This window comes from Engraulis encrasicolus, chromosome 21 (assembly GCF_034702125.1).
Source record: "Engraulis encrasicolus isolate BLACKSEA-1 chromosome 21, IST_EnEncr_1.0, whole genome shotgun sequence".
In the NCBI taxonomy this organism is placed as follows: Eukaryota; Metazoa; Chordata; class Actinopteri; order Clupeiformes; family Engraulidae; genus Engraulis; species Engraulis encrasicolus.
In genome coordinates, this window is record NC_085877.1 from 4,770,209 (window position 1) to 4,777,708 (window position 7,500).

Below are 7,500 nucleotides of genomic sequence, written 5' to 3' on the forward strand. Positions count from 1 at the left end.
GTTCAGTTTCCTATTCATATGTAATTGCCTGGGGAAATCAGATATAGACAGACGCGTACACACACACACACACACACACACACACACACACACACACACACACACACACACACACACACACACACACACACACACACACACACACACACACACACACACACACACACACACACACACACACACACACACACACACACACACACACACACACAAAGACTCATAACCATCACTCTTAAATGCACAATGGATGTGATTGAGTCAGTGTGTCTGATGGTGCTGTGTTCCCTATAAAAATATATCCTGTAAATAGAGGGAGTTGAATAAACAGAGAGAGAGAGAGAGATTGTTGAAGAGGAGAACCTAATATCCGTAGTATTAAATGTCCCGTCCCTGCCCTCATCTCCTCCAATCGGTGCCCATCCCGCCTCTGAGTGGCACGGCGCCCCAGGCCTCCAATTGGACTAAATGATCCGTCTGCTGCTCTCAAGCACCTCGGGCACGCAGGTGGAAACCACATGAGGGGGAATGACTGCCAAGCCCGCGCGCCTCCATGCCCGCGCCCCAACCAAACGCCACCACACCATCCTCCACACCTCCACCCATCCCCTTCTCTTCTCTTCTCTTCACTTCTCTCTGTGCTCTTCGAGCTGTGCCCTTGCCCAAAGGGGTAAGTGGCCCATGTCTGGTCTGGGTTTCTCTGTCGAAGAGCAAAACAGAAGCGTTTCATTTTTTATAGGGCGAGGAGGATCATCAATAATGTCTCGACTATAAGAGCTAAGGCTGCTGTGGTGTGCTTGAACTACTGTGGTGCAATGCGTTTCGACCTCTCGTGTCAGGGTGGTTTGAGTATGTAAACAACCCCCAAAGAATTTTACATTAAACTTTTGCAGATGCTGTTATCCAGAGTTGTGTAAAGTAGAAGTAGAAGTACTCTTACAGATGTAATTACAGCCCTCGTGATATGATACTACATGGTTTCAACTTTGTAATATCATACTACTAGTGTTGTAATTATATCTGTGCGAGTAATTCTTTATACAACTCAGTTTTTATCCAAACAACTCACAAAAATAGGCATGTGGTAAACAACCTACAGATATGCAGAGGATCACAATGGAAGCAAAGGCAACATAAAGGTAGTGTTGCAAAATGCAGGATGGCACTGGGGAGTGGAGGTTAGTAGTATGCCAGTGATGAATGACTCCCATGAATAGTTTCATTAAGAAGGGCTCTACAATATGAACCCTTGAATGAAAATGTGTAATTACTCATTTATCTAGAGTAAGAAGATGCATCTTTGTTCTCTCCCAATCTTTTAGTACACCATTGAGTTTGTTTACGTGCAGTTCAGTATGCCGAATATGATTGGGAATGGGATATTAAAGTCTCCTGAATTTATGTTTGAATATATAAGCACCTTTTCCCGACTGCAGTATGCCAAATAAGCCCTTATTTGGGGTTTTGAGAAATTGGGATATGCTACCTGTAGGTGGAGTACTCTGAAAGAAACTGGAGTATTGATGCGATGCATACAAGCACCTTATCCTGGATACAGAGACTCTCCATAGAATAGAATAGAAATTGAGGAGAAGTCTGTAAAGGATATAGACCGGGATATAGAACTCAATTTTCATATAAGCGCCATTCGAGATACTGAACTGCATATACATACACTCATTGTCACCATCCCTCTCACCACTTGAACTTGCCCTGTGTGGGGAATGTACTGTGAGCCAAAATGTTAGTACCTTAACTCATTGTATGTGTAGAGTAGTTATTCATGTAACACCACACTGAGTGTCTGAGTGTGTTCATGGTTATACACATAAATCATCACCCCCTTTGGCCTGTAAGTGAGATCATACAGGTCTCTTAGAATACCCTCTTCAGTCTCAAGTCACCATTCACTGGTTTGTGGGTACCTGTGCCGATAGGTATATGGTGAGCTATGAGTAAGTACTTTCTCCTTTTGTAGTAAAAGTGAGCTCACTAGTATACAGTTGGAAACTTTGTAGTACACACAGAGTGCTAAAGACCACACACGCAACACACTGTGCTTAACGGCAAGACCCTTTGGTGTGTATTGCGTTTTGATCCAGTGTGTTTCCCATGTAAGGTGACAGGCTAGCCAGCGTAGTAGAGCGTTCATTTTTCACCAATTATTCCTGAAGTGAGTGAGTGTAAGTGTTTAAAGTGTGGGTGTGCCCGTGTGTTGACCCTGCGGAGTTGCTGATGGTGTGATGCAGTGAGGGAGGGGGTGATAGAGGGAGGGATGGGAGGGAGGGAGGGAGTCCTCCTCAGCAGCAGTTTCAGGAGAGCCCGGCCGACGCACACCTCAGACATAATTAACACTGCCATTTTAATTAACCTCCCAACAGCAGTCTGACACGCCAGGCAGATGAGTTTGCTCACGCAGGCCCCTACCCCTCCCTTACTCTCCTCTCCTACCCCTCCCTTCCTCTCCTCTCCTCTCCTCTCCTCTCCTCTCCTCTCCTCTCCTCTCCTCTCCTCTCCTCTCCTCTTCCTCTCCTCTCCTCATCCAGAATGTCTCTCCTCCTCTTTCTCCACCTCCTAGTTCTTCTCTTCTCTTTTCCACCCTGACCCCGTCCTCCCCACCAGAGACAGTGACATTCTCTCCCTCCCTCTCCTCCTCATCCTCCTCTTCCTCCCCAGCTTCTAGTTCCTCTTCTCTTCTCTTCTCTTCTCTTCTCTTCTCTTCTCTTCTCTTCTCTTCTCTTCTCTTCTCTTCTCTTCTCTTCTCTTCTCTTCTCTTCTCTTCTCTTCTCTTCTCTTCTCTTCTCTTCTCTTCTCCACCCTTCCTGACCCCATCCTCCCCACCAGAGAGAGAGAGACGGTGACATATATTATGGATCAATCTCTTAATGATCTTCCTGTTGGAAAATTGATGCTCTCGTTCATTCATTTTTGACTCTGTTGTTTTCCCTCTTTCCGCTCGCTGTCTGGCGTGTCCGCCGTACGTGAGATGACAAGTCAGGGCTCACCTCGGCGCGGCAGTTGCCTCTCATTTGCACATCAGCAGGGTGGGGTTTGATGGAAATGAGGAGAGGGGGGGTCTTAGAGGGAAAGGGTACAGGGCCAGGCGGCTTTGGCATGAACATTTCAAGTGACATTTCTAGCCCAAGCTCAATTACGCCCAACACATACAGGAAAACAATTACACACACATATATATACTTGGAACAACATTTAAAAGAGTAACAGAGCGTCAAGTCTAATGGCATTGTATAAAAAAGCATGTACAGCATACAAGGGCTTTGGCATTTTGTTATTAATTTGTTTTGCTTTTCAGGCTTCACTTCATGTCCCTCAGGGTTATGTCAGACTGCTACACATTTTTACAGCTTAATAATAATCCCATTTACACACACTTGCTACACGTCCTATTTGCCTTGTTTACTTGGCATCCCTTGATCATTCTTGATCTCTTCAAGAACATGCATCTCTTTCCTCCCTTTATGTCTGAACCTAGTGGTCTGTTTGTCAACAAGTTATTGGTTTATTTGTTACTTAGGTGTTCCCTAGTCATGCCTGCTTTTATTGTGCAGCCATCAAAGGCTTGCCCTTGAAGACTCATGAAGACTCATGAACTCTCTCTGTGTTGCTTTGACTCAGAAGTGGATGCAAAGAGTTGAAACGTTAGTCATTATGGGTGGCACCACAACAAACAACTAAAAAAAGGTGTTTTCAAGCACTCCAGTCATCTCTGGCCTCGTCCTTTAGAAGGGGACCAGTCTGAATGCTTCTCTCTTTGAGGCGTTTCCTCCTCTTTTTAAAGGGATGGTAAATGATCCTGACGCCTCCCTCTCTCCTCTTATTAATCCAGCTGGCACTGCCTCACCAGCATGGCAGCATTGCAGGCAGCATTGCACTCTGCTCTGCCGTGGCTATAGCCTGCCTCCACTCTCCTGGCCTGCGTCGGTGAGATTCTCCACGTTTGGCACGCAGATATCACGAGCGACAGGAACGGGACGGTGACGCCACTGAGGCCCCCACGGGGTGGGCACGGGCAGGCGTGCCAGCAGTCTGGCGAGGCACGATTACAAAACGCCACATCAATCTCCCGGCTAAGGAGGTGCCCAAGACACAAGCACACAAGTGGAGCAGTAGAGGCCTCAGCCTATGGTGTCTGTTGGTTTATCACCGTTATACATTGTGATTCTCAACTAGGCCCTCTAGAAATGCTATAGGTTTTCCGTACTTGGCATATCTGGGATGTTTTGTGGGTCTATACTGTACGTATTGTCCGGCAAACAAAAGAGAAGTGTTGCTTATCTTATCACATAGTAGATGAGGTATTTCAAAACAACAGTAAGCAACATCCCAAGCCATCCAGCCTTTCAGTTTGGTACAACTGGTAAGTCAGTAAAGGGAAAAAAAACAGCAAGGTCGGCGTCTGCGCAGCACTTTTGACCCGTGTTTTGCTTGGTGCTTCCACTCCCAAAAAGTAGCAATCACTTGAGGTAATGAAAAAGCAGGGTAAGTCAAACAGGGAAACACAAGTACAGTTATTCACAGCATATATGAGTCCACAAAAACGGCATCTGTCGCATTGATTGCAACAATAAGACAGTGTAATGAAGCTTATTTGTAATAGCCTTGGGGCTGTGGTGAAACGAGATTATGTCACCCACATTATGTTCACTATGTTAGATATTAGATGTGCATGCTAGATATTAAATAATGCATTTCTAAAACCTTCACATTACTTCACAGTACTTCACATTGCCACACTCCCCGCCAAGACAATTTGTTTTAAAGCACACAGATAATACATCACAAGTAAGACTTGTACCGCAGGTGAAGTTAGTCCTAGGTGAATGTAAGGTACTGAACATAGCACCTATACTGGTGGACTAGCTGTGGGTGCGGTATAGAGGTGGATTCAGTGGTGGAGGGGTCTGCTGAGGTCCTGCACCCCCCTCCACCACCCGAGGGGGGAGCAGAGTGGGATGTAGAGGGGGGGGGCAGAGCAAACAGGCCGTCTCCCCTGCCCCTGCTACAGTATTATTGCAGTCCCCCACCCACCTCCGCCGCTGTTTGAAGGCAGGAAATAAGAGTTAGCTCATGGCTCTGGGAGGGTGGCCAGAGGTGGATGGATGGATGGAGGTTGGGGGTGTGATGGGGTGTTGGGCTGGGGGCAGCTGAGGATCGTGAGGGGCCGTGGTGGTGATGAGGGAGATATGTGGGGGTTTGGATGATGCTGGAATGACCCTGTGTGCCCCAAGACCACAACCCTCTATCAGAGCACCATCCCTCCACCCCCACCCCTAGCTTTCATTTCCCCTCCATTTCTCTCCATTTTCTCTTTTTCTCTTTTTTGCCATTCTCTGATTCTCTCTTTCTCTTTCTCTCTGCCTCTGTCTGTCTCTCTCTCTCTCTCTCTCTCTCTCTCTCTGCCTCTCTCTCTCTTTCTCTCTCTCTCTCTCTCTCTCTCTCTCTCTCTCTCTCTCTCTCTCTCTCTCTCTCTCTCTCTCTCTCTCTCTCTCCCCGTGTCTCTTCACCACACACAACTCTCTCCCTGTCCCTGGACCCCCCCACCCCACCTCACGGAGCGCCCCACTCCAGCACACAACTCCCAGAAATCCCCTCACAATAGCAGTGGAGGGATGGAGGGAGGGAGCAGCAGGCTTTGTTTTAGCGCCTAATCCAGAACAGATGGGGGGCAGCGGAGGAGGAAAAGAAAAGAAAGGGAGTCTTGTCAAATATTTGCAAAGAAAAATAACCTTGGGACACACTGTCTAATTATATCTATTTGTCTTGTGTGTCTTATGTGTGTGTCTTGTGTGTGTGTCTAGTGTGTGTGTGCGTACGTGCGTGCATGCGTGCGTGAGTGCGCATGCAACACTGAGGGTTTTTTTTCCCCATCAACTTTTCACATTTTGGAGGTCTCCTTTAAATATACAAATATATTTTCTTCCAGAATCCCCTCACCATGTGTAGATATTGAAGATGGTGAAGATTGTCTGTTTGTAAAGAGAAACAGGTCTTTTGGCATAAATAAACAATTCTACGAACAACCTCCAGAATCCTCTCAGCCTGTGTGCTTGTACAGGCGTAATAGTCCTAGCTGTAGATTGGGATGTCTGATTGTGAAGTGCATCCTCTGAGGTTTAGGAAAGGAGTTTGCTGAGCCCTACAACTCGCAAATGGTATTGTGTAAAGTAATGCTCTCTGTCCTCGTGAGGTTTATTTGTGATCCTTGTGCTAATTTAATACTGTATGAGATTAAAGCACATTGTGTAGCGTTATGTTTGTGACCCACAATGAAACACATCAATGCTCTCTGGTCTCAGGGCACTCTGCATTCACTCATTTTCCGACACTCAATCACTCTTAAAGGAGGATTCCTGCCAATTTCAACATGCAGTTGTATTGCTCACAGTGCTAAACTTCACTTGACACTTTTTTTTTTGTTCAGCCCTTTCCGAGATCCTGGCCTTGAGGACAATGGGAGCCTGGTTTGCTGTTCATTCTAAAAAAAAATAATCTTAAAATACTTCAATACCCCAATAGTTAGTGCTGTGTTGTAAGATGCCTGCTGATGTTGCATAACTTTTGGGATGTTATTTATTGAGAGGATGTTACAGCATTTTAAAATGTAAACTAACCCATGTCCCTATTAGAATGGCCAGGATCTTGGAATGGGCGGAACAAAAATGCCTGCATCAGCGGTTAATGCCAAGTCAAGGGTAGCATGACCAACACAACTTCTTGTTGAAATTGGAGTTTTCCTTTAATAACTCACACTCATCTTTTCACACCCTTTTCCCTCTCTCCCTCTCTCTCTCTCCCACTCTCCCTCTTCTTTTCTCTCTGTCCTTGCCTCTGTATTTCTCTTACTCTGCAGTTCATTTCTTGTTGCATGATTTTGTTGTCGCTTACACTTATTAAATGATGATCACTGATGTGAGGGATTCCCCCATCACACATGATACTGTATGTCATGTCTGTGGACTATGAAACCAGTGGTGTCAGCAGCAGAAAAGATGTCCGCAAGGTACAACAATCGTTCTGTGTCGGAAACATAAGACGTTAGGGTTCATATTCATTGTGTGTGTGCTACTGTGTGTGTGTGTGTGAGAGAGAGAGAGAGAGAGAGAGAAAGGGAGAGATAGATGGAGAGAAAGCGAGTGTGTGTAGGCACATTTTCAACGTTGAATTCACAAAAGCTTGCGCAGAAAAGGGGAGGAAGGGAAAAAAAATCTTGTTTGTTCTGCCGGCTTGAAGTTCACTGCAGTCGAGTGAAGCTGTTGGCATCAAGAGGATAGGGTGTCATCTCCAGTCTTTGATGGTGTTTTATATAATCCTGTGTCTTCTGAAGATGCTTGTGCAACCAGCCTCCTTCTCCTCCCTCTCTCTATCGCTCTCTCTTTCTATCTCTCTCTCGTTGTTTCTTTTCTCTCTCTTTGTCTTCCTCCGCCCTGCTTCTCTCTCTCTCTCTCTCTCTCTCTCTCTCTCTCTCTCTCTCTCTCTCTCTCT

General features: G+C 46.0%; 1 protein-coding gene across 5 annotated transcripts in view; it reads left to right on the forward strand.

Moving 5' to 3' along the window:
* The window catches only part of LOC134437752 (multiple C2 and transmembrane domain-containing protein 1-like), a 232,122-nt gene that overhangs the window by 206,311 nt on the left and 18,311 nt on the right, over positions 1-7,500 (forward strand). The gene's annotated exons all lie outside the window — the stretch shown is intronic.